The 26,282-nt window shown below is 41.5% G+C and overlaps 1 protein-coding gene and 1 long non-coding RNA gene across 4 annotated transcripts in view; one reads left to right on the forward strand and one right to left on the reverse strand.

Annotated features, from left to right (window-relative positions):
- LOC127053147 (contactin-4) overlaps positions 1–26,282 on the forward strand; it is a 369,811-nt gene that overhangs the window by 272,809 nt on the left and 70,720 nt on the right. The gene's annotated exons all lie outside the window — the stretch shown is intronic.
- LOC127053240 (uncharacterized) lies at positions 1,808–26,081 on the reverse strand. The gene is made up of 4 exons (XR_007774968.1): positions 25,952–26,081; positions 25,604–25,869; positions 24,674–24,815; positions 1,808–2,135 (listed from the first exon to the last, which is right to left on the reverse strand). It is a non-coding gene; the product is annotated as an uncharacterized LOC127053240 (long non-coding RNA).

The raw sequence follows: 26,282 nt of genomic DNA on the forward strand, positions 1-26,282 counted from the left end.
TACTTCTGCCATATGAAGGCTTGAGGGGACAAGCTAAGGGGATGTGGTAGTATTTTCAGATGTGCCTGAGGGCCAGATTTTGAAAGATATTGAGAGTTAGGCATCTATTCCTAAATCTAATTTTCAAAGGTAACTAAGGAGGCTATATCTCACTGAAAGTCACTTAGGCCTGGTCTGCACTGGGTGGGAGGGATCGATCTAAGATACCCAACTTCAGCTACGAGAATAGCATAGCTGAAGTCGACATATCTTAGGTCGACTTACCTTGCGTCCTCACGGCGCAGGGTTGACTGCCGCCGCTCCCCCGTCGACTCCGCTTCCACCTTTCGCCACAGTGGAGTACGGGAGTCAATGGCAGAGTGATCGGGGATCGATCACTACCCACCGATCCGGCGGGTAGTGTAGATGTACCCTTAGGCTCCTAACTTGCTTGTCTTGGCTTTTGGAAATTTTACCCCTAGTGTCAGCACGGTCATTTGGATTTCTTTGCATTGACTTCTTGGTGTCACAGACCATCTTTACTTAAGCACAGAAGACCACAAATTGTGTATGAGTCAACACTGTGATGCAGTGGCAAAAAAGGCAAATGTCACTGTGGACAGGACAAGGAGTGCCACATGTAAGACATGGGTGGTGACTGTTCCACTGTACTCTGCAATAGTGAGGCCTCAGCTGGAGTCAGCGCCAGAAGAGTCTTCCCAAAAATGGGGGGCCAGGGGCCCTATCCCGCCCCTCCCCTTCTGCCTGAGGACCTGCCCCCAGCCAAGCCGGAAGCTGGAGCAGGCCGGGAGCCACAGACCTTCCACCTGCCTCGGGGGGGCCAAAGCAGCCCCCGGACCATGTCCCTGCCCTGCAGGACCCCCGCCCAGGGCAGGTGGAGGGTTCATGGCTCCCAACAGCTGTCCGCATGGCTCTTACCCCAACCGAGCTTTGGCTGGGGTATAGGGTATTGGAGCAGCAACCTAGCCATGGTAAGAGCTGGGCAGCCAGGCCTGTGAGGCACCATGGACCCTCCACCTACCCTAGCCAGGGGGCCCAGAGATGGGGACATGGCCTGGGGACTGCTCTTTGCCCCTACCCCAGGGAGGCAGGGAGTCTGCGGTGGGGCACCCCCTGCTGTCTGGGCTCCAGCTGCCAGCCTGGCCAGGGGGGCTTTAAGGGGAAGAGTAGGAACAGGGACAGGGGGGCCCATGGTAAAAAGTGAACAGGCCAGGCACTGTACTCTGCAAAAACACTTTAAAAAAGTGGGAGGGTCATGGCCCCCAGGACTCCCCTCTTCCAGCGCTGATGGCTGGAGTACTGTATCCAGTTTTATATCACACTATAAGAAAGATGTGAACGAATTGGAGAGTCAGAGGAAGAGCCACAAAAAGGTTTAGAAAACCTGATCTATGAGGAAAAATTGAAAGAACTGGACATGGAGTGGGTATGTTTAGTCTAACGAAGACTAAGGGGACATAAGTCTTCAAATAAGTAAAAATAATTATAAAGAGGATGGTGATCAATTGTTCTGCTTTTCCTCTGAGAGTAAGAAAAGAGGCAATTGGCTTAGTTTGCAGCAAGGGTGATTTAGGTTGGATATTACAAAAAACTTTCTAACTATAAGGCTAGTTACACTGTGGAACAAATTACCTAGGAAGGTTGAATGATTGTAAGAACAGGATAGACAAACACTGTCAGATCTAGGTATCCTTTGTGCTGCCTCAGCATGAGGTGACGGGCTTAGAGGACTTTTTGAGGCCCTGCTTCCAGGCCTACATTTCTGAGATTCTGTAGTTGTTTCAAGGCATCCTACTCTGTGCTATAATTATAGAGTTGGAGTAAAAAGGCTGGAGTTTATTGAGCCCTTCAAATAAACAAGAATCCCATCAGTTTAAATCATTTAGCATTTCATTTCACCAACACCATTAATAGCACGTCAATCACAAACTGAGGATGAAGTAGTATTGGATATTTCAGCTCTCTCTTGGTATCCTTACTTCATTGATTCACCAATGAAATGACTTGCCCAGATTACCTCATCAGCTAGGAGCTGGGAAAGGAATTCAGTCCTTCTGCATAACCAGAGCAACCCTGAGAATACTGCGTAGTCAAAACCAGACGGAGACTCTCTCTGTCACTTAGATGGAGTTTTTCTGTAAAGAAAAATATTGCTTATTGCAATATATAAAAATGACACAGTATCATGCAAATTAAAGTTATCTTGTCAAAGCATGCATTAAGCCATTTCCGATTTCTTGCTTTCTAAAAATACACGGCTGATTTTTCTGGCCCTGATTCAGGAAAGTGCTGAAGCACATCCATGCTTAATCATATAGCACTTAAGCCTGTGACTAATTGCTGATCCCGAAGGATGCTGTTCTAAATTTGGGCTTCTAATTGTCTCAGTTTCACTAATGTAGCATGAAATCCGGACCCTATCGAAGTCAGTGGGGCCAGGATTTCATCCTTGATATATGTACACTTAGGTCCTAATTCTGCAAATGTAGCGGTCTGCCATGTGGAGCTCCTTGCAGGATCGTGGCCTCAATGCACTCAGATCTGTGACAGGAGGAGAGAACACAAAAGCTCCAGAAGAGTCCATTCATCTTGGCACCACTACAACCCAAGAGGTATCGTCCAGAAGCTAGGTGTTCAAACTGAGAATTTCAAAGTAGTGTGTGCAATTCAGGCACACTTTTTTCTGCAAAAATGATATAATGTGAATCAGACTCCCCTATTCTACTTTGAAAATCTCAACCTACATGCTCAGTTGTCACTCTGCTAACTAAAGTTAGTTTGTGGAGAATTAGCCATAAGATATGTTTGTTATTTTTAAATGATAGCAGTTCTTGGGCTCACTAGCATTACTTAACCTTCAAATTGGACTTTTAGAATTGTATCTGAATAGCCTGGATGTGATGGACTTAATTCATCCCCATTGTGCTACCTCACTACTTTTATCCTACTGCAATTCACCTTATTCACAATAATGGCCATATTGAATACTTATATTAATAATGTAAGAAGAATTTAGCCTGTTATTTGAAATCTAACTTATCTTTATTTTGACAATGTACTGTATACAACCCCCTTTAAAAAAAATAATCTTCTAAAAGCTCCCAAATAACTTAGCAGCGCTACTCCAAATACGAAGCTACTGCCAGTTAGCCAAACTATTGTTTTTTATGTTCATTACTTTGCTTACTCAATTGAGTGTATTTTCTTCACAAAATTGAATATTTTAAGTTAAGCCAGTAGGTCCATATTCCATAGTGACTTACCAAAGAGGCTAAAATTTGGCCCATAACTTTAAATAAGTGTGTGTGTGTGTACTGCTTTCTACTTTCTCTGCAGGGGGTAAACTGAATTGAGTGATAGAAAGGTAGAGACTTTGCTGTTCAACTTTTATTTTTTGGAACTTTTGATCCTTAAAGACGTTTAAGAACTTTGTTTTTCTAGGGGAAAAAAATATATTAATCACTGTTTGCTCCCAGGCTGTCATTTTGCATGCCAAGAACCGTGTTTAAAAAATAAAATCTTTGGACTTACTCAAAAGCCACTAAAAGTAGAAGGATTTTGCGTAATGGAAATTCTGAGGTTATATTAACTATAGTTCTATATAACTGTACCATTTTAAAAACAATGAGTAAGGAAAAATTGCAAAGCCAGATAAGAAAGAGAGTGCAAATTGGTTTTCCCTAGCATTTTAGATATGTCTCAAGTTAGAGTATTAATACAGATTCGGGGGAGAGGGGTTGGTTGCCTTGAACGAACTTAATTATTTCTTAACTGTTCTGAACATCAAAAAGAAAATGACAATAGGATAGAAAACACATATTAGCCACATGGTGCCTGTGTGCACACAGAGATATTAGTTTCATACTGATAACTTGACAGATGTAGTGTAAGAATTTGTTTTGGACATGTAATCTAATGGCATTCCAGAGAAGACCAAAACTCCAAAGGAAGCTTCCAACCATTGTCTTGCATTGATTGTGCTGGCTTTTTTTTTTTTCAATAATGCACCTATGCAATTTCTTTTAGGCAGGCAGGTAGCCAAATCATCAATAACTTGTCTTTTTTTCATTACATCCTGCCTTGGTAGAGTGAAAAATGACACTGTGTAAATAGCTTTCCGAGGTTTGAATTGACATTACAGCATTTATCTTAGTTCTCAAAGAGGTGGCTTTACATTGTTTGAACATGTGAAATAACTGGCCTGTCAACTTATTTTAACCCCTTTACTGCAAAAAAGAGCTAAAATGAAGAAGTTAACTACTTGATTGGACAGAGAGAGGTCCAAAATCACTGGGTATCCTATCCTTAAAAGGAATCATTTTAAACCTGCTACCTTTAATTTCATTTGGTGACCCCTAGTTCTTGTATTATGGGAATAAGTAAATAACTTTTCCTTATCCACTTTCTCCACATCACTCATGATTTTATATACCTCTATCATATCCCCCCTTAGTCTCCTCTTTTCCAAGCTGAAGAGTCCCAGCCTCCTTAATTTTTCCTCATATGGGACCCTCTCTAAACCCCTAACCATTTTAGTTGCCCTTTTCTGAACTTTTTCTAGTGCTAGAATGTCTTTTTTGAGGTGAGGAGACCACATCTGTACACAGTATTCAAGATGTGAGCGTACCATGGATTTATATAAGGGCAATAATATATTCTCAGTCTTATTCTCTATCCCCTCTTTAATGATTCCTAACATCCTGTTTGCTTTTTTGACCACCTCTGCGCACTGGACATCTTCAGAGAGCGATCCGCAATGACGCCAAGATCCTTTTCCTGACTGGTTTTAGCTAAATTAGCCCCCATCGTGTTGTATGCATAGTTGGAGTTATTTTTTCCAATGTGCATTACTTTACATTTATCCACATTAAATTTCATTTGCCATTTTGCTGCCCAATCACTTAGTTTTGTGAGATCCTTTTGAAGTTCTTCACAATCTGCGTTGGTCTTAACTATCTTGAGTAGTTTAGGCAGCAAAGAATCCTGTGGCACCTTATAGACTAACAGAGGTTTTGGAGCATGAGCTTTCGTGGGTGAATACCCACTTCCTCAGATGCAACTTGTGCAAGTTTCTTCATGAGGTTGATGGATTTCCATTCCATACGGCTAAATGCAGTGCCTTGCATGGTGTCAAGTATCAGAGGGTAGCCGTGTTAGTCTGGATCTGTAAAAGCAGCAAAGAATCCTGTGGCACCTTATAGACTAACAGAGGTTTTGGAGCATGAGCTTTCGTGGGTGAATACCCACTTCCTCAGATGCATCTGAGGAAGTGGGTATTCACCCACGAAAGCTCATGCTCCAAAACCTCTGTTAGTCTATAAGGTGCCACAGGATTCTTTGCTGCTTTTACAGATCCAGACTAACACGGCTAACCTCTGATACTTGAGTAGTTTAGTATCATCTGCAAACTTTGCCACCTCACTGTTTACCCCTTTCTCCAGATCATTTATGAATAAATTGAATAGGATTGGTCCTAGGACTGACCCTTGGGAAACACCACTAGTTACCCGTCTCCATTCTGATAATTTACCATTAATTCCTACCCTTTGTTCCCTGTCTTTTAACCAGTTCTCAGTCCATGAAAGGACCTTCCCTTTTATCCCATGACAGCTTAATTTACGTAAGAGCCTTTGGTAAGGGACCCTGTCAAAGGCTTTCTGGAAATCTAAGTACACTATGTCCACTGGATCCCCCATGTCTAGTCCTACAGCTCCACATGAGTCATTTGTGACACTATAGCTGCCTATTCCTAAGGGAAGGTACCATGGGCCAAATTCTGCCATCAGTTACAGCCATGCAATTGTACTGAGTCAAATGGAACTCCATGCATTTAACTTAAGGACAGTATTCAAACCTCTCATTCCACTTTGCTTTATCGTAATTATGACAATTGAACCATTGCAAAGGATATCAAGAGGCGATGGCTGTAAATGTTTGGGTCCGGCATAGGTCTGGGAAAAAAAATTTGGGGTCCATACAAAATGAAAATGTTTCCAAATTGTTGTGAACCACAATGTCAACAAAATTGTGTTGATTTGGGGGTTTTAAAAGCATTCAAAATGTTTTTGAAATAAAATTAGGGGAAAAGCCAAAACAAAATGTTTCAGAAATGTGGAAATAAACTGTTCTGACATTTCCAATTATTTTTTTTTAAGAAAACAATTCACCAAAACCAACCCGAATTTGCAAATTGTTTCAGTGGACCTGTATCTGCATTTTTCAGCCACAGAAAGGTTTTTGCATGAAAAATTTCACTCAGCTCTACAAAAGTCTGAGCTCACTTTGTTAGTGAATTGAATGAGTTCCAAGATTTCCTAACATGGAATCAGATTTTGCTTCCCAAGCTGACTAAAGATCACTGGTTGATGGAATTACTTTAAAGAGGTTAGAGTCTAGACTCTCCACTGGTGTAAATCAGCATAGCTCCATTGAAGTCAGTGGAGCTATGCTGGTTACATCAGTTAAGAATTTGATTCTAGATGTATTGTGCTCTTTTTGGTTGACAGCTCCCTCAGAACACCCCCAGGCTCAGGAGATGGGCAGGAATCCACTCTCATTTACAGAAATATAGTATGTTTTATTGGTTTTAAAGATTCGGTTTTAATCCTCAGATTCAATCCATTTCACTCATCTGAAGCAGCACATGATTATTACTCTGAGCTTAGGGCAGAGAGGCTACAATTCAGTGCTTTATTTATGCAATTGTTTTCAATTATCACAGTATAAATCTTCATTAGATTGAGCCCTCAGTGGACAGGTTGGATGGTGTGAGAGAATGAGGCAGAGAATAAGGTGGTGGGTGCATCACCTGCAAGGACCACTTGTGGGTGAGACACATTTCTCTTTGCTTTAGTCTTTGTTACAAGTATTCAAAAAAATTTAGCCGTTTTGTTCTAGGATTTGATTTAGGGCTTGGCTACACTGGAGAGTTGCAGCGCTGGTGGTGGGTTTACAGCGCTGCAGCTTAGTAACTGTCCACACCTGCAAGGCACATCCAGCACTACAACTCCCTGGCTGCAGCGCTGGCTGTACACCTGGTCTGCTTGGGGTATAACGATTGCAGCGCTGGTGATGCAGTGCTGCTCATCAAGCGTGGCCACCAAAAGCGCTGTTATTGGCCTCCAGGGTATTAGGAGGTATCCCAGAATGCCTGCTCACAACAAACCGGAAGAATGGCTGAACTCTGAGCTTCCCCAAACTGCTTATCTAAAAAACAAACACAGCTGCTGTTTGCTCCAGCAAGCGAGCGGAGGCAGGCAGGGGAATTGCTTTGGAAGGTTCACAGCTGTTTGGTTGAAGACAGAAGTCACACGGCAGAGGAGGAGAAGGGAGTCCGTGTTGAGCAGCTGCTTATGTGGTCTGAAGGCTATTTAGGAGTGCATAATTTGCATTTAGTGAATAAGAGAGGGGTGGGGGAAGGGCTCAAAACTTTTAAATTGATTGCAGGTTGATGATGTGTATGTTCTAGTCCTTAGAACTTGCAGCAGGGAGGTGACAGATGCAAAAATCCACTCTCTCTCACTCCCCTACGTTCCCCCTCACCCCCCTTTTTTGAAAAGCACATTGCAGCCACTTGAACGCTGGGATAGCTGCCCACAATGCACCACTCCCAACAGCGCTGCAAATGTGGCCACACTGCAGCGCTGGTAGCTGTCAGTGTGGCCACACTGCAGCGCTTTCCCTACACAGCTGTACGAAGACAGCTGTAACTCCCAGCGCTGTGCAACTGTAAGTGTAGCCATACCCTTAGTGAAGTCTTGAGCACTTCCTAAGAGGTGGCTTAGCATCCTTCACTCTCGATTAATGCTTCGGTTCAGCAAGTTACTAAGAACATGCCTAACTTTTAATGTGTATTTGCTTCAATACCTTGCTGATTTGGGGCCCAAGGCAATGAGAATTGAAGGTGCTTAGCGCCTCTTGAGAGAAGCTCACAGAATGAGACACCGTGTGACTTGCACTTGGAGGATCATAGAAACATGGAATCCTGTTTTGAAATTATGAGTCTGTCCTGTAGTCCACTATAAAACCAACAGCAAGTGTTTCATCCACTGGAACCTTAAAGTATTACAATACCAATTTCACTTTCCCCTGTGAAGAGCACCTCCACAAAGACGCAAATTTGAAAAGCAGATAAAAATTCACTGCATTAAAAGTCATTAAGATTTGTGTTTCACTCCAGGTAGGGTTTTAAACTTCCTGTGAAACATAGAGTATGGCACCCTCCTATCCATTATTTAAGCTTGCCATAGTGCACCTGCTACAATGAAGGTCTCCTTCTACTCTTAAACAAACTAATTTCCCAGTGAAGCCTCTTCCTCGAATTAGTGTAACATTATCTGAACTCTTCATTTAGTGCCATTCTCTCCTCCCTCCTCCTTTTGTAAAATAGCTGCAGTGGTGACAAAAATGAGCTAGGTCTGTCACTTCCTCTCATCTAGCACTAGGAAATGGTTTATCATAATCATCCACAAATTCCATAGAGGATTATGAAAACGATCAATCTCTATGAGGGAACTGAGGTCTAGACCTCCTCATATTAAATTGTCACAATGTCAGAAGTCGGATCATCAAAAAGAATATTGCAGAGAAATTGCAATTATATTTATCCATTTTTTTCATTGACCTTTGAATTCAGTTCTCCATCCCCATGGTAGAGTTTCAGAACGTGCTATTAAAATCAATCTGACTGAAAGAGGCTTACTTCATACCCTCCTAATAAGGGCTTGTCTGCAGGGGGACATTCAGGAAAGTTAATCCTAACTAACCAAGGGCTGGACTACACTGGGAATTTACCTCAGCATACCTTTGTTGCTCAGGCGGGTGAAAAATTCACCCCCCTCAATGACATCATTTAGCTAACCTAACTCCTGGTGTAGACAGTGCTAGGTCGACAGAAGAATCCTTCCATTGACCTAGCACTGTCTACACCAGAGATTAGGTTGGCATAGCTATACAAAATTTTTAGTGTAGACCAGCCCACAGAATTAAAGTGGCCTTAATTTTGTTGAGTTTAAATCACTTCCAGAGGTTTAAAGTGGACTAAACTAAGCTGAATTAAGACCATTATAATTACAAATGAGTGTGTCCTCACAGAGATTTAATACATTTTAACAAATCCACTTTAAATATCTATCTTTAGCTAATTTGGATTAATTTTTCTGAGTGTCCCCATGTAGACAAGCCCAAAATGTTCTCTGCATAGGACAGTGGTTTGTTTTCATTATAACATAACCATCCTACAAACTATAAAATTAATAATTTCCTCTAATTTCTTAACTTTATGGATATTTGAACCTTGTATTATATGGACTTTTTTGATGTAGCATTTAGTGTTGTCATAAACAGATAGCTAAGGGTTAATGTCTCTTTCACCTGAAGCACCTGACCAGAGGACCAATCAGGAAACCGGATTTTTTCAACTTTGGGTGGAGGGAATTGAGTGTCTTTTGTGTTTGTTTTCTGCCTGCCTGCTTTCTCTGAGCTTTGGAGAAGTAGTTCTACTTTCTAGTCTTCTGTTTCTAAGTGTAAGGACAAAGAGATCAGATAGTAAGTTATATGGTTTCTTTTCTTTGGTATTTGCATCAATATAAGTGCTGGAGTGCTTTGATTTGTATTCTTCTTTTGAATAAGGCTGTTTATTCAATATTCTTTTAAGCAATCGACCCTGTGTTATATCATCTTAATACAGAGAGACATTTGGATGTATTTTTCTTTCTTTTTATATAAAGCTTTCTTTTAAGACCTGTTGGAGTTTTTCTTTACTTCAGGGAAATAAAGTCTGTACTCACCAGGGAATTGGTGGGAGGAAGGAATCGGGAAGATCTGTGTGTTGAATTGCTAGCCTGATTTTGCATTCCCTCTGGGGGAATAGGAAAGTACTTTTTGTTTCCAGGATTGTAAACAGAGAGGGAGATTCACTCTGTTTGGATTCACAGAGCTTGTGTCTGTGTATCTCTCCAGGAGCACCTGGAGGGGGGAAGGGAAAAAGGAGTATTTCCCTTTGTTGTGAGACTCAAGGGATTTGGGTCTTGGGGTCCCCAGGGAAGGTTTTTCAGGGGGACCAGAGTGCCCCAAAACACTCTAATTTTTTGGGTGGTGGCAGCAGGTACCAGGTCCAAGCAGGTAACTAAGCTTGGAGGTTTTCATGCTAACCCCCATATTTTGGACGCTAAGGTCCAAATCTGGGACTAGGTTATCACAAGTGTGTATTCTTTTGTGGTCATTTTTCCATTCTTTAAGGTTTGACATTCTGATCCATATGTAGTTTTCAATATTTTTTGATGCAAAACTTGCTACGGTTAGTTGGAAAGTAAGAAAATGCAATAAATATACTTAGCTTTTATGAACGCATACAAGTTCAATGAAAGCTAATGGGAGTTGTGTGCATATATTTCTATTTTCTTTGGAAAAATTTTAAGCAAAAGAAAAGACATTCTCAAAATAATTTGAATGCATTGTAAAACTGTAGATATGTTGGTTAACTGACACCACATTTATCCGTAAAGACCTAGTTGCCTCTTTCTTGTTCATTATATTGAACAGTCATTTTGTGTCATGTCATTGTCATCAATACTGGACTTTAGAAGCATGTCTATTAAAAAGTGCAAAAAAATGGATACTTGCCCTACCAAAAATATAAAGAAAGAAAAATCAGAAAACTGCTCATTGGAAGCAGAAGTGTTTTCTGCTTTTATTATTATTTATTATTAATGCTTAAAGGCCCTGTAATAAGCTCAAAACTTAGCTTTCTTTTTAATTAGAGAATTTAGTGTTTCTAAAAGGAGTTGGATTGATAGCCCTAGAGAATGAAGCCCTTATTTTATCCCCAGAAGAGTTATAACACTAGCAATAGCAGTGCAACTTTCACCAACTAGTGCTCCTTGACTGCTCAGCTGGAAGGACCATCAGTAAGTGTCATAGAAAAGTTCAATGTCCGGGCCTCTAAAGTCTAGTGAGAACATAAGAACAGTCATACCGGATCAGACCAATGGTCCATCTAGCCCAGTATCCTGTCTTCTGACAGTGGACAGTGACAGATGCTTTAGAAGGAATGACTAGAATAAGGCAGTTATCGAGTGACCCATCCCCTGTTGTCCAGTTGGAGTGTAGGGACACCCAAAGCATGAGTTCCATCCTTAACCATCTTGGCTAATAGCCATTGATGGACTCTCTGGTTTCCAACTAATGTTTATATAATTACAACAGATTGTAATTATACGATTTACCCTGAGTAACAGGCAGTGCGTGGTTCCACACAAACAAGTCTGAGTCGCAGTTCAGTCTTTGGCATCACCTTGCTCCATGGAGGAAGTAATCTACTCCAGTCCTTTGCCAGGTGAATGCCAGCTGAATCAAGATTTGCACACTTCCCACTCCTGCCTGTGCCTTCTGTATGAGAGGAAGAGTGGCAGCCGCAAGGAAGGTATTTTCCTCTGGATATCTCACCTACTGGAGTAAGTAAGCATCTTCTACCCTCTTATTCCTCCGTACAAGTACACAGGGCAAGCCATGATCTTGTTCTTAGTACGATCATTTATGGACTAGGAGTGGAACACCTCAGTTCATTTTACAGAGGTCACCTAGCACATTCAGGCTATAATGAATTTGTTAATACCAGCCTAAGCCATATTTCAACCAGTGACCCGTAGCTGACAGGCTCCATAGCCCCTTGACCTATGCAGTGCTCTGTATTGTCAGAGATGTTTTAGTATTGAGCATTTCATGCATGTTATTCTCATGAAATGAGAGGGAAAAGTACTAAAAGAGTGGTCTCCAACCTTTTTACACACAAGATCACTTTTTGAATTTAAGATCAACCCCAGATCTACCCTGCCCCTTCCCTGAGTCCCCACCCTGCTCACTCCATTCCTCTGTCCCTCTGTCACTCGCTTCCCCCCCCCACTTACTTTCTGGGGGCTGCTGGGGTGCAGGAGAGGGTGCAGGCTCTAGGCTGGGGCTAAGGGCTGGGGCTAAGGGGAGGGGGCTCCAAGCTGAGCCTGGGGCATGGGGTTGGGGTGTAGGAGTGAGGGGTGCAAGCTCTGGGAAGGAGTTTGGGTGCAGGGGTCATATGGTCACACCGCACCTAATCTCATAGAATGTACTGGACATTTGATGGATTTTACTTTTTATTAGTCTCATTTGTGGTTTATAGACCCAAAATCCTTCAAGAACTGTCACAAATCAAGGTAACACTTTCCACTATGGGGTGTGCAATGGCTGAGCCTGGGGCAGGGGGTTGGCGTGCAGGAGTGAGGCGTTCAAGCTCTGGGAGGGAGTTTGAATGCAGGAGGGGGCTCCAGGGTGGGGCAGAGTGTTGAGGTGAGGGGTGTGGGTTCTGGGAGGGAGTTTGGTGCAGAAGGGGGCTCCGGGCTGGTGCAGGAGATTGGAGTGCAAGAGGGGGTGAGAGGTCTGGGAGCGAGTTTGGGTGCAGGAGGGGGCTCCAGGGTGAGGCAGAGTGTTGGGGTGCAGGAGAGGGTGAGAGGTGTGGATTCTGGCAGGGAGTTTGGTGCAGGAAGGGGCTCTGGGCTGGGGCAGGGGATTGGGGTGCAAGGGGAGTGAGAGGTCTGAGAGGGAGTTTGGTTGCAGGAGGAGGCTCCAGGCTGGGGTAGGGGGTTGGGATGCAGGAGGAGGTATGAGGTGCAGGCTCTGGGCTGGGAGGCGCTTACCACAGGGGGCTCCCAGCCGGCGGTGCAACAGGTCTCAGACAGCCTGCCTGGTCTGCCGTGGCCCCACACCACTCCCGGAAGTGGCTGGCTGCTGGCACGTCTCTGCAGCCCCTGGTGGGAGGGGGCAACAGGTCTCCATGCATTGCCTGTGCCCGCAAGCACAGCCCCCACAGCTACCACTGGCCAGTTCTGGGGGTGGAGGCAGCGCATGGAGCCACTTCCGCCCCCCAGGGGTCACAGACGTGTGCCAGCAGCCAGCCACTTAACGGGAGCAACATGGGGCCAGGGCGGGTAGACAGACTGCCAGAGGCCCACTGCACTACTGGACTTTTAGCATCCCAGAGATCGTGATTGATTGGCAGAGGCTTCAGGTTGGTGACCACTGTACTAAAATATTTGCTCATTATGCAAGTGTTGAGCATTCTGTCGTCCTCGTCATCATTGTTACACGTGCACATACACACACACACACACAAAAGCTGGATGCTAGTTAAGTCTGCCTAGTCAAAGTAATGACTAACCTTCCAGCAGCAGTTTCACCTAAAGAACCCAAAGCTGTCAACAGACTTCTTAACCTTGGGGTCAGTTGTGACTTTTCTCAGGTGGTGTTTGGTGGGTCACAAGGGGGTGAAGGGCAGAGGAGGAACTGGTGCCTACAGACAGCATTGCCTCTGACAGGCAGCATGCCTCCTGGATGCAGTGAGAGGCACTATGTGCTTACACCTTCCTAAGAAATAGTGTCATTTGCTCTGGGCTGTTAAACAGCTGTTGCTTTTCACGCTGGAGATGGCTACATTTCAGTGACTATTAAAGTTATCCCAGTGTACTGTACATAAGGCTAAATTATTACTTTCACCCTGTGAGTGCATTATAGTGAAAGATAGAGCTATTCCCTGGAGTGAAACTACACAGGAGATGAGTGTAATCTGTCTCCAAGTAGCAAGGAACTTTTCTTAGGGGAGGACCTAACCCCCACCCCACCACACACATACACCCCAAAATTTTCAAAAATGCTAAAATTAGGTTCCTAAATGCAAGAGTAGATTCATTCATTCACACACACACAGAACAGAAATCCAAAGAAACTGATTTCAGTAACTTTTATGCATTTTAAAGGAAAACATTATTTATTATCAAGTATTTCTTTTCTGGGATCTTTCCATAATATAAAAAAGAACAAGACACTGATTCTACATTCAAGGCTAAGCTTTAAGAAATTCATGTAATGAGTTTAAAATCTGAGGAAATAAGTATATGTCTGGGGGAAGGGGGAGAAAAGGATTTCTAAAATACTTTTCTCAGATATTCTAGCATGTTCTCATAGTATTTTTGATGAGTAATTAAATATGTGTATGTAGTTTAAAATGTGTCTTTGGGACTTTAAAATCCATGTTAATGTCAATTATAAGTGAAGTGGGTAATCTATCTTTGTACCGTGGACATTTTTCTTTGAAACTAACAAAAAGAATGTCTTGTATTTGAAAGACTATGCCTTTGGGCTTCTGTTCAGATGGTATCAGCTGGAACAATAAGCTGAAAATGCATTTACTGCTTCTTTTCTAATCTCATGAATGGTTCCAAAAATGGTTTGTGTCAGCAGCTGATTCACATAGAAAATCTGTATGAACGTACATATTTTTCCACATTAGAAAATAAGTTGCTTTTTTACAAGAATCTGAAGAGTTTTAGTTTAATGCTTCTGTCCTTCAGCATACCCAAGTGCCTAATGTAAATAGAGAGGACTAGAGCTTGTCATTCCAACTGGTAGAACTGTTAGAGCAGGAGACTGGAAGTCACAATTTTTGGGGTCTCTTAATGCTTCCACTGAATCTGAGTCACCTTGGGAAAGCCACTGTGACTCTGGTTACAATTACTCTTTATAAGAATGGGCTTCCTGATACCTAAAGTACCCCCACTGGACTTCAGATAGGCTGAATTAATTAGTTTTTATAAAGCACCTTGAGACATTTGTGTGGAATTCACTTCACCTGTATAAATCCTGAGTTTATTGGGCTTATATAGTAACAGTATGATATGTGTGAACCCTTCTCCTCAAACCATGGCCTGTCCACTGCTCCTGCTAAAAGCTAGAGTAGCAACTGTAGCTCGTCCTCCCCACTTAAAATGTGTTTTGTGGTGACTAGGGTATCTGTGGAACTGATGGGGTTGGAAAGAGGTCGGGCAGGGCAGCTGAGAGACAAACAGAGGAAGTTAATACGACCCCAAGCTGTATTTACTTCTGCTGGTGTGGCTGCTCAGCACTGTGGAATTTCCACTGGGGGATGGGGATGGATCATTCCTGGGGCAGATGCAGAGGGCAAGTGGCAGGTACAGAGCTTCTGAGGGAGTTACACTGCTGGCAGGAAAAGTCTTGGAACTCTAGAGATAGTGTAGTGTCACAGGGTCTCCAGTGGGTGGCTGAGTCTCTGGGATGTGTGTGAATTTGTGCAGCTTGTACAAAGGATCTAGTGGATCCTCTGCGATCTGTGTGATTCTCTGGGGATCTGTGGCTTCTGGCCTGGTAGTTGAGCATTTGACTTCTCTGTAGAGAAAATGCCTCCCTCGCAATGGATAAATGAGACAAAGGACTTTTTTAAAGTATTTTGTGAAATTAGACCAATACCCTGAAAACATCTGAGTGATGATGAGGGGTGTCTTTCATCCTGAACCAAGGGCATTTTTAGGTGGGAGGGGAATCTAAATTTGAAATTTTATTTTGACTAATATTAGTTTTCTCAGTGAAACGAGAAATGTTATGCTTTATGGAGGAAGCTGCATTTGGCAACATATTGAGGAAGAGTGTTTTGTACAGTTTGTACTTGTGAATTACAATCACCTGGAACATCGATTCAGTTATGTAGGTGGTAAATTGGTTAGAAAACTCTGAGGTGAACTGAATCCTGCATGATTCAGTGGAGCTGGCTTTGGGAGATCTCTGAGACCACAGAAGGAAACCAAAGTTAAAATAAAATGAAACTTCCAGGAGGTCTTCCTAATTAACAATCACATAGGGCTGCATTTACCCGATTGCATTTAAAAAATAGGCAATCAGATTTTTTTAATATAATCAGTTCATAGTTAATTCCTGATACTTATCTCCTACAGAACACAAAATGGACTTCCTTCAATGAAGTTAATTGCGATTTAAGAACTTATTTCCACTTTAATTATACTATTGTCAGTTGAGATAGTATAGTTAAGACTAAGGAAGATATAAGTTATAATTTTTCCAGGTTACTGTTAAGAAGAATTGCAAATATAATTCTAAAAGGAAAAGAAAACATTTTTACTGAAAGGGATAAATCAGCATAGAATCATAGACAAACTGCGTCAATTTACACCTGCTAAGAATCTGGCCTCTTATGTTTTTTTACAATGAAAATAACAAATGGTTAAGCCACTGTTACAGAATACTTTAGCATGGTTTGTAACTTGAACCTGAGAAAAGTTACATGTGAATACTCCCAGTGAATTCACAGAGTACTCTCCCTGATTTCATGTGTGTTTTTCAGTTATTGGGAATACAAAAAGCTCTTCATGCATCTGAAGAAGTGGGTATTCACCCACAAAAGCTCATGCTCCAAAACGTCTGTTAGTCTATAAGGTGCCACAGGATTCTCTGCTGCTTTTACAGATCCAGACTAACACGGCTACCCCTCTGATACATAAAAAGCTTTTCGTTATCATCATCTCCTTAGAATTATGAAAAGGCCTTTGTCATTCTGGAATATTGAAATTTTCCAGAAAATGCAACTCTTTAGCAAAAAGTCCTGCCAACTGATTGAATTAGTCATTATAGCCAATTACTTGGGTGATTTCACAGCTCTTTCCAGATTGGTTGCCCATCAGGGTCTGAGATTCTACAGTACAAAAAATAACTGTCACTTGGAAAGGAGATGATAAGAGGTGATCAGCTAAACCTTGGATTTTTCACATGATGGTTGGTTTGTCTTCTGTTTTCAAAATAGCAGATATCCGTTTCACTGTGAACAACTATACAGGTAATTCCCTAAGGCAGTGTTTCCCAAACTTGGGATGCCGCTTGTGCAGGGAAAACCCCTGGCGGGCAGGTTTGTTTACCTGGCCTGTCCGCAGGTCCGACCGATCGCGGCTCCCAGTGGCCGCGGTTCACTGCTTCAGGCCAATGGGAGCTGCTGAAGCGGCGGCCAGTACGTCCCTCGGCCCATGTCGCTTCCTGCAGCTCCCATTGGCCTGGAGCAGCAAACCGCAACCAGTGGGAGCCGCGATTGGCTGAACCTGCGGACAGGCCAGGTAAACAAACCTGCCTGCCAGGGGCTTTCCCTGCACAAGTGGCACCCCAAGTTTGCAAAACACTGCCCTAAGGGAAAAGCACATACTTTCTTTGCATCTATCAGACTCAGATGAGGAGTGAAATCCTGACCCCGCTGAAGTCAATGACTGTTTTTCTGTTGACCTCAATAAGGTCAGCATTTTACCTGATTTTTTTTTTTTTTTTTTTTTAGCAAATGTAAACCTTTCCTGAGATTTACTTACAGTGGTCACTATTAAAAGACCTATCAATTATCATAGACAAGTAAGTGCAACATCCAGTGCCCCCTGAAATCAATGGAAAAATTCCCAATAACCTAAATGGTTTTCGATCGGTCCCTAAATAACATTACCTTAGTATTTGCAGTAATCCCTGAATATTTCCCATAGTATGTATAGGGAAGTATGTGCTGAGGTAACTATCTGCTTAACTGAAGCAAAACTAACAAGAGAGGCAATTGTGTGTGCACAATGCAGGACTTAGCCATCTATTGCCTAGTTTTTAATTCAATTCTGAGTTTAGTTTGATAATGAAATTAAAATACATTCTAATGCAGCAGTAACAAAAACTGCCTGTCTTCCCTGTGGTCCTATCTAATGTAATGACTGTATTACGTAACTGTGAATATTGTTCAGGTCCCTCATTTCTGTTTCTCAGTTAATAATATGAACTACAAGCAGTGCTCAGTCACTCCCACAACTGTAGTAGCATGGATTTTCCCCATGCCACAGATTTTAAAATGGGCAGAAATATCATATGGTACCCAGTCATCCCATCAGAATGATTTGATCAGACCAGTCTATAAGAATATTTTCTTCTCATGCTTTCCCTATCTTAGGCTTTTATATTGCCGCTGGTGTCTAAGCCATCTTCCATGTGAAATCAGTAGCAATAGTGAAGTTTCTAGTGGAATTCATGGACTCTCTGGCATTCGTCCCTTTATGGGGTAAAAACTTTGCTTGGGGTATTTGTTTGTTTGTTTTTCGGTGGAGAACTATACTGTGGTGACAATTTTTGACCCCTGTTCTGCAATATACAGTTTTGCATCAATGTCTTATCTGCCACTTGGTAGAATCTGATCTGGGAGACGGTGATCACTGCCTGTGAGATGGTGAGCACTTCAAACTTCCATTGATTTAGGGTGTGATCCAGTTTCCATAAAAGTAAATGGAACTGAGGTAAATGGGATCTAGAATGGGCCATTAGGGCAAAACTCTGCCTTCACTTTGTTAATGATTAATTTCACAACCGTGGTAAAGAATGGGCTTAAATGCAATATTTCATCATTGTTTGTTTGTTTATGCAGAATACAGGGTGCTAGGAACTTTACACTCAAGTATGAAGACAAAGTCCCTGTTCCAAAGCATTTTACAGTATGTGGGTCATATTCTGAACCAACTCCTTTCACAATGTGTTGAGCAGTAACTCACAATCTCACTGAGCTCAGCAACAACACATTTGTGAGTCATCGTGTGTGAGGGATTCACAATCTGCCCTATCAGCATTTTGCTTATTTTACTGAAATAGATTAATGGCTAATACTTATTATGGGATCACTTTAATAATCTCAATCTTCTGCTTAGTTCAATGGCAAGAAATAGAAAAGGGTAAAAAACTTCGACAAGAAATAAATTAAGAGAAATAATGTGGTAAATAATAAAATGCACCTGAATCATCCAGATGCTGAGCACCTCCGAAGAGGAGATGCTGAGCATCTCGGGTTCCCATTGAATTCATGGCAGGATTGGGTCATGCGTTAGATTAAATAAGTTCTTAAAATGCTTTGAGGCCTGATTCTGTCTGTAGCATTATGGCTAGAGACTGAACAAATAAATTGCTAAGAATACAGTGTGGTCTGTCTGATCAGTGCTTCTTTTTTTCTCCCATAAGGTTCAGAGGATGGCCAGTGAGCCATTTATCATACAGGCTGAAACACAGGTGCATTTAACCTAAATCTTCCCAGAGAAGACAGATTACCTTTTAGAAGAACTCTGTCACCACAGTCTCTTTTCAATAGCCATGTCAACCACTGCCACGAAGGCTGTACATGAAGGGATCAATGGTAGTTTTATCTGAAATGGCACTCAGTGTGTGTTTCTTCCAGCTGACATTCATTTAAATTCTTGCTCTAAGACATCTTTTCTCCCCGTAATAAAAAAAAGATCAGACATCCTAAAAATTGTTTCTTGGGGAACTAAAATTTAAAACATTCACTTGGCTAAGCATGAAATATTTCTGATGTATATGTTTAATCAACAGAAAAAGCAAGTAAAGATCTGCTTGTAATTCATAAATTGCAATACTAATATTATCACATAAGCAGCAACATAACTGATTTCATTGCAGAAGAACTAATATGCCCAATTTGGAGAAAAGACACCATATAATTGTGAGTAGTTTGCTCTAAAGAAGCCATCCTACAAGTCAATACTGATATCCCAAAAGTCCTGTAGCCTGTGTCCATATCACTTCTTTATGGAAGGTAAAAATTTTAATGTTGCACACTTAGCCCACCATATGCATTGTCTTCTCCCCCCCCCCCCGCACCCGTTCATATCACAGAGCAGTAAAAAGAGGCATGTTGAGAATTGTATAAACATAAATACCTGCAATATCATCATTCTGGCTCAAATCTAATTTTTCAAATATTGATGCAGTATTTTGCAGGTTAGTAAATAACTCAAAATGAAATGTATTAGCATTTTGCATGCCAGCAGAGCACCTACATGCACATGTACAAGGGCATCTTTCTCCCTGATTGTTGCAAAGTAGGGATGATGCTGTCAATCCCTGGCCAGCAAAGGTGTTAGATTTAGTGCTTGGATCCATTGTAGATTTTTTTTTAATTGAACATGCTGCTTGGGACAGGTTTTTACAGTAAATAATGCAAGGTTTGGGATTTCTAAGTGAATACAGGATTGAAATAGGAGTTTGACACTGAAGAATGGATCAATGGCATGTTTTGGTCAAAATGCATATCTTCAGACACACAAAAGATCTGTCAGATTTCCTCTGAGGTTTGGTAAGGGGTTTTCATTGATATCCAGGTTCGTGATGAGTTTAGGAGATCTTTTTCCTGTGTAACTTTGTGTCATCAGACAAATGATGCCAGAGAGCCATCCTTGGTGGTGAGGTGGTGCTCAGGAGGCAGGCAACCCATTTATATAGCCTGATCCTGTTTCCATAAAGTCAATGATAAAAACTCTCATGGACTTCAGTGGGGCAGAATCTGATACCAAATTTGTTACTCATTGAAAAATATAACTCCTACTCAAAATTCTGCTTTCAATATTTACATTTTTCTTTTATAAGAGAGGCTTTGGCCTGTAATTCTTTGTGTGTTCTCCTTTCCAACGTCCATGCCAGCCACATGAACAAACGCCTTAAGACACTTTCTCCTCTTGCTTCAAAGACAGTTAAGGGCATTCGCTATCACATGGGCTATCCAGCATCAATGAGGCGCTGTCATGAAAACTGCATATGTATCAGTTTGGGATAGACTTCTTCCTTAGGGTGACAGGAAGTGTGCAGCTTTTGTCATTTGCTGCTGCTGCAGGGGAAGAAAAATCAGCATTTTTACCATCTCCCCAGACTGGTTTTGATTTACACGAAGAACAAGGTCAACTCTTCAATGTTAGAACCCAAAGCCTCATTTTAAGAAACAGAAATTCAATTTATCTCATAAGTCCAGATATGTTCCTACTCTCAATGGATCTGAAATCTCAAGTTGACAGCCAAGACCAGCAGCTTCTCTACATTACAGATAATGTAATATGTTGCAGATAAGATGACCTATCTTGATAAAGGGGTGCTGAAGTACTTGTCTCTTCTTTATTTTTCCACCTTGATACTTTTATCTTCTTTGACTGTTCTGTGATATTGTCAGTGATTAAAAGGCAGCCTACAGGTCAGTCAGTTTCACTAGCCTATGCAAGAGTAGAAGCAGATATACATTTTCAGTTCTTATCTAATGTTATCAGGATTCATGGGAATTAATAGGGAATCCGATGCTCAGTATCACATTAATAGTTGCAAGTCAGTCAGTTGTTTAAAATTTGAAGGCCTTGAATTATATCAACCCCAGAACGTGAAACATCCAACCTGGACAACAAATTGACTTCAAAAGAAAAAATCATACGAGCATGAACAAGGACAGTTTAACCAGTCACAGTGGAATCTTTCAATCTCCCTGATACTCATGGAAAGAGCAAGTAACTGTGATTAATCTACCTAACCAATTATTTGTGTATAGTCATTATCCTTTAATCAAATAATATTATATTATTTACACAGATAGTAAGCATCTTGAAATCCTAAATATTGGATAAAGGCAAACTGAAGTAGATTCTAAGGGTCCAATTCTAAAAACACATTAGATCAATGGGAATACTCTGTGAAATCACCGGGAGTATTCACATATAATTTTTCTCAGGTTCAAGTTACAAACCATGCTAAAGTATTCTGTAACAGTGGCTTAAGCCACTACTTAAAAAAATTACTATGTCCAGTCCTTTTTAAGAAGACACTTAAGCCACTAAATGTGAGTATTTCAGATATGAATTATTCATTGTTAGGATGAAAGTGCTCTGCAGCCTACTTCCCATGATGGTTACCTTCACAGACCTCTCTGCATGGGCCTGGTTTCATTGAGAGTATGAAAGTCTTCTACCAGAGGCGTTAGAAATACAGTTTTAACAAATATGGGGCATTTGAAAAAAGTTAATAATTGAAATGCTTATCTCAATGGACTAGACCTGACTTTAAAGGATGCTGAATTCTTTGTTGTAGAAAACCCAAAAAATCAGCTTCAACTCTGACAAGCCCAACCTATTTTTGGTTGAATCAGGCCCAAAGCTACCAATTTTTGTCTTTAATTTTGCAGTCATGGGCGGTGGGTAGCATAGACAGGGGAAGGCTGTGCCTCTCCAAACAGCCTGGCATGGCCTTGCCAACGCTCCACCCCTAGTCCCCCTCCTGCCTGCTTCCAGTTCCCCTCCCTTCCCACTCTTCTGTGCCGAGAGGCTGGGGCAGGCAGTCTGGAGCCAGCGCACAAAAGACCCCAGGGCTAGGGCCATGCCACGCTATGCCCTCCCATCCATCCGCCCTGTGCTGGGACTGTGCTGCCCACCCAGTGCTTCAGGGCTGGGGGCACTCCAGGGTTTGTGTGTGCCAGGCTCCAGCACAGGAAATGTGGGATGGAAGGGGAGGAGAGGGACCTTGGGCAAAGGGGGAGGAGCCCGAGGGCTAGCGTCCTCCATTGACGCATTCACCCACCATTAATGTTAGCAGTTATATAGAGACAGACTGTCTAATACTCTTGATCCTGCTCAACTAAGATACTATTCTAATAGCTTCCTTAAATATTCAGAGTTTCGTGGCCATTCTATAGAACTGGAAGTAGCAGAGACTTTCCAGTTCCGTTCTCTCTTATGGATAGAAATAACTAGCCATGCAAGCAGAAAGTCCGATGTATAATCCTACAGCGCGTTGTAATATCCATATTTAAGTGCTATGTGCCAGATCCAAAGCCCATTGAAGTCAGTAAAAAGGATCTCTTTGATTTGAAGGGTTATGGGTCAATTTTAAGGATTCTTTATTATTCTGAGCCTACATAGCATCTTAATGTATGTATTGGTTTTGCCTAAAAACTTTTGTTCAGTATACAAATAAAACTTCAGCTTTTGCCACTCAGCTGTCCAATATCGCTGCTGCCAGGTTGCCATGCGGCTGCTGAAGTATTCTTCTTAAATTCATTCTTCCTAAAGATCCGACTTCTACTGACTTTAGATGCTGTGAGGAATTACACGTTTCATAAATACCTGCTTAGCACTTTGGAGATGATGGGAGAAAAGAATAGGAGAAGAGAGCGAAATGAAGAATGGTGAAAAAGATAAGTCTGGCAGGCCTTTCCAAGAGGTGAAGTTATGATGAGCCTGGTGGTTTCTGTAGCATTAGGCTTGCTTGATGTCAGCAAAGTGATTATTGCCTGTTGAGTCTGGATAGATATTTCTATAGCCCTAATCTGTCCCTTGTGGATCTTTAGGATAAGAGTAACTCTTAGGGGCCTAATCCTGAGCCTATTGAAGTCAATGGAAGTCTATTACAGAATAATATTTAGATAATACTGTGCTTGTGTGGCTCTATATAAATAATAATGATCGACAGAGACTGAAAAATCATTCGCATTGAGTTGCAATAAACAAGGCAAAAGTTTGTGAAAACTTTTTACATTTTTCTAGACACCTATAACTGTAAATTAATTGCAAGTGGTAGTACAGTTAACAGACTCTCCGGGGGAAAGTACTGTTTTTTTCTTATTTTCAAGTTTGAAGCCGTTTTAAAGGACTATTTAATTTGAAAAAAAATGTACTCCGCAATTGACATTTGATTCTCCACTAAAGTAATACATACATTTATGGAAAATGTTGCTTTAGTTAACATCGTTCCTTGCAACTAATTAGAAAATGTATTGGTGAGTATATTTTAGAACAAAGAGTATGCTGAGCAAAGCTTCATTTAATTTGAACTTCTCATCAGGAAAGAACATTTTTAACCAAACTGCTGAAAGCGGTTGATGAAGACATGTTTTCTTTCAACCCAATTAGCAGTTAGAGAGCCTTCAATGGCCTACAATGAGCCTTTTCCCTTGTTTTAATGTGGCTACATCTACAGAGAAAACTTGTGAAGCAATGGAAGTCAAGTGCTGAAATAACTGTTCCTGTTAACTTCTACCACGTGAGCTTCATATTAAGGGGGAAAATGTGCAGGTTAGAAGAGTACTTTCAGCAAGATGAACCATGAGGCCCACTTAATCAATGAGTCACAGTTTAAACAGTAAGCTTAAAGATCTGATTTACATTTGTCTTACATACGTATTTGTCAGTTTTAATGTAATCCTTAGAATGAAAGTAAGAGGGATTACGTACAGGAGTGTGGTTTCAGAATTATTAGAATGTAGGTGGAGAGGTTTATGTAAGTACTTAGTGGACTGCTGGCAATCTCATATCATCATTAAGAGACACCCACCTGTCAATTTTTAAAACCACCCACATGAGCCTCAAAATTAGAAACAGAAATGACGTAGATCCTCATTCAGTAAAGCAGCACTACCCTCTCCCCCCTTGAAGTGTGCACAAAGCTGATATTAGACTCACTGGCATCATCCAAAGGTCACTTCTTTAGAAGCGGAAATCCAAAATTCTTTTCAAGTGATCAGCAAACTAAATTTATGCTGTGAAGGAAGCTCATACAAAAAGAGAAAGGGTAGCATTTGGAAGCCAGAGAGAGAGAGAATTAGACAAAACTCAAAATTAGAGCCATTTGAACACTGGATAAAATTAAAATGCATTATTCATGAAATACATTAGCTGATAAATAGCTTCCAACTAGCTCTATGTGAAATAAAGATCTATGATCCATCCCCTTAGGAGTATTGTGCCAGTACTTAATAGCACTTATCTAGCACTTTTCATCCACAGACCTCAAAGGGTTTTCCAACATACATATGGGGAAACAGATACTGAGTAATTGACTTACCAATTGTAACAAAACAGGTCAGTGGCAAAGCTAGGAGGAAAACCCAGGTTTCCTGACACATTATTTGTGCTCTGTGGACTAGGCAGCACTGCCTTCTGAATTCTGCACGTAAAGGAGTCCCATCAGACTCTCTTGTTCACCCTTGAACTTGCCTCATGCCTTTTTTAAATCAAATAATCACCTTTTAAATAAATTTGCTTCATCTGTTCTTCCCCCGAGCCACACTTGGCTCTTTTCAGCCACGGTCTCATTTCATGTTGCCCCCGGACTCCTTTTCCAGCAGACCCAAGAGCGTCATTCTCTTGTCTGTACAGCTTTGACTTCTTTTGAAAAAGTGAAATGGTAAACACTGACACACAAGGTTTTTTCTTTTTCCAAACATATTTTTTTTATTCTAAAAAAATTAATTAAATTACACAATAATTTTCCCTTTTTGTTTAAAAAATGTTATTTTTTTAATAATGTTCCTTTCATCCCTTTCTTTAAGTTCTGAAAAACAAAAATAAAATATAAAATTATCACCTTTCTTGGGCTTTTGTGTACAGCAGGGGTGCTGAGGGCCAGGTTAGGTTGGGGGTGGGGGGAATGTATGCTGTGAGTGGGATTCTCTTTTCGGGGTTGGAGAATACTTTTTGTTCTTGCATTTGTTGTTTATGTCAATTTGAATTTTTAATGCATGTCCAGGGCATTTTCAGCTTTCAGAAAAATGCTTCTAGGTCTGATCTTAAAACAGCTGGTGCTGGCCTCTGCTGGATTTAGGATACTGCACAAGATAGACCATTGGTCTGATCCAGTAGGGCAATCTCTATGTTCCAATATACAGTTCATATCACGCATACATTGATACGTGGCAGTATACGGGTAAAGACAAGTAACAACATGACAGTCTCCTCTAATTATTGGGGAAGTAGCACCAAATTTAATATGGGCCACTAGATTTCTGCAACAAAGTAAAGATATTGAAGCTAACTGCAATGACCTGATGCAAATCCCTAAACTATTCAGACTGCACACACTAATGAAACACACACAGTGTATTCTCTAGCCTGCCAAGTACCACTTGGCCCACCCATAGCTCCTGCTAAGGAGCCTCCATAGATGGCACAGCTACCATTGTGGATGCATCATGCAGCAAGCTCAGAATCTCTGCCGCTGCGTTAGCCAGCTCCATGTATTGACAGTGGACATGTCAGGCGATGTCTGTCTCCTCATTGTGCATGTTGACAAAGCACACAAGTGGCACACGGGCTGGACTAGCACTGGTTCTTGCAACTGAAACATCTCCTTGGTCAGAACAGGGATTGTTCCAACACTGCATGCGCCTGAGAAGGTTCCATAAATGACTCAGACAGATGTGCTTTGACCTCACCTTGAGCCCTGTGGAAGAAATATTTCCCAATATTTCATCTGGGAAGGGACCAGATGAATATGAACACATGATAAATGGCAAGAAACTCACATTTGTAGATGACATGACAGAAGGTTTGATGATGATGCAAATGGTGGCTTATAGTTAAAAATACAGGACTTTTCTGCTGCTTTTTTAACACAACTGTCCTTTTCCTTAAACATGTGCACCTCTGTTCTTTTCCTTACTTTTAATATCTAGTTTTGCTGGCATACATTCAGCTCCTCCAATGCCAACTCCTCAGTCTTCCTCCAAAAAATGTCTCTGGTGTTCCATGCACTGGGGGTTATAGTGAATCACAAATTGAACATGATTCAAAAATGTGGTGCAGTCAATAAAAAGGCTAATGTCATTCTGGGGTGTATTAGCAGGAGTATCGTAT

The sequence above is a fragment of the Gopherus flavomarginatus genome, chromosome 6 (assembly GCF_025201925.1).
Source record: "Gopherus flavomarginatus isolate rGopFla2 chromosome 6, rGopFla2.mat.asm, whole genome shotgun sequence".
Lineage (NCBI taxonomy): Eukaryota > Metazoa > Chordata > Testudines > Testudinidae > Gopherus > Gopherus flavomarginatus.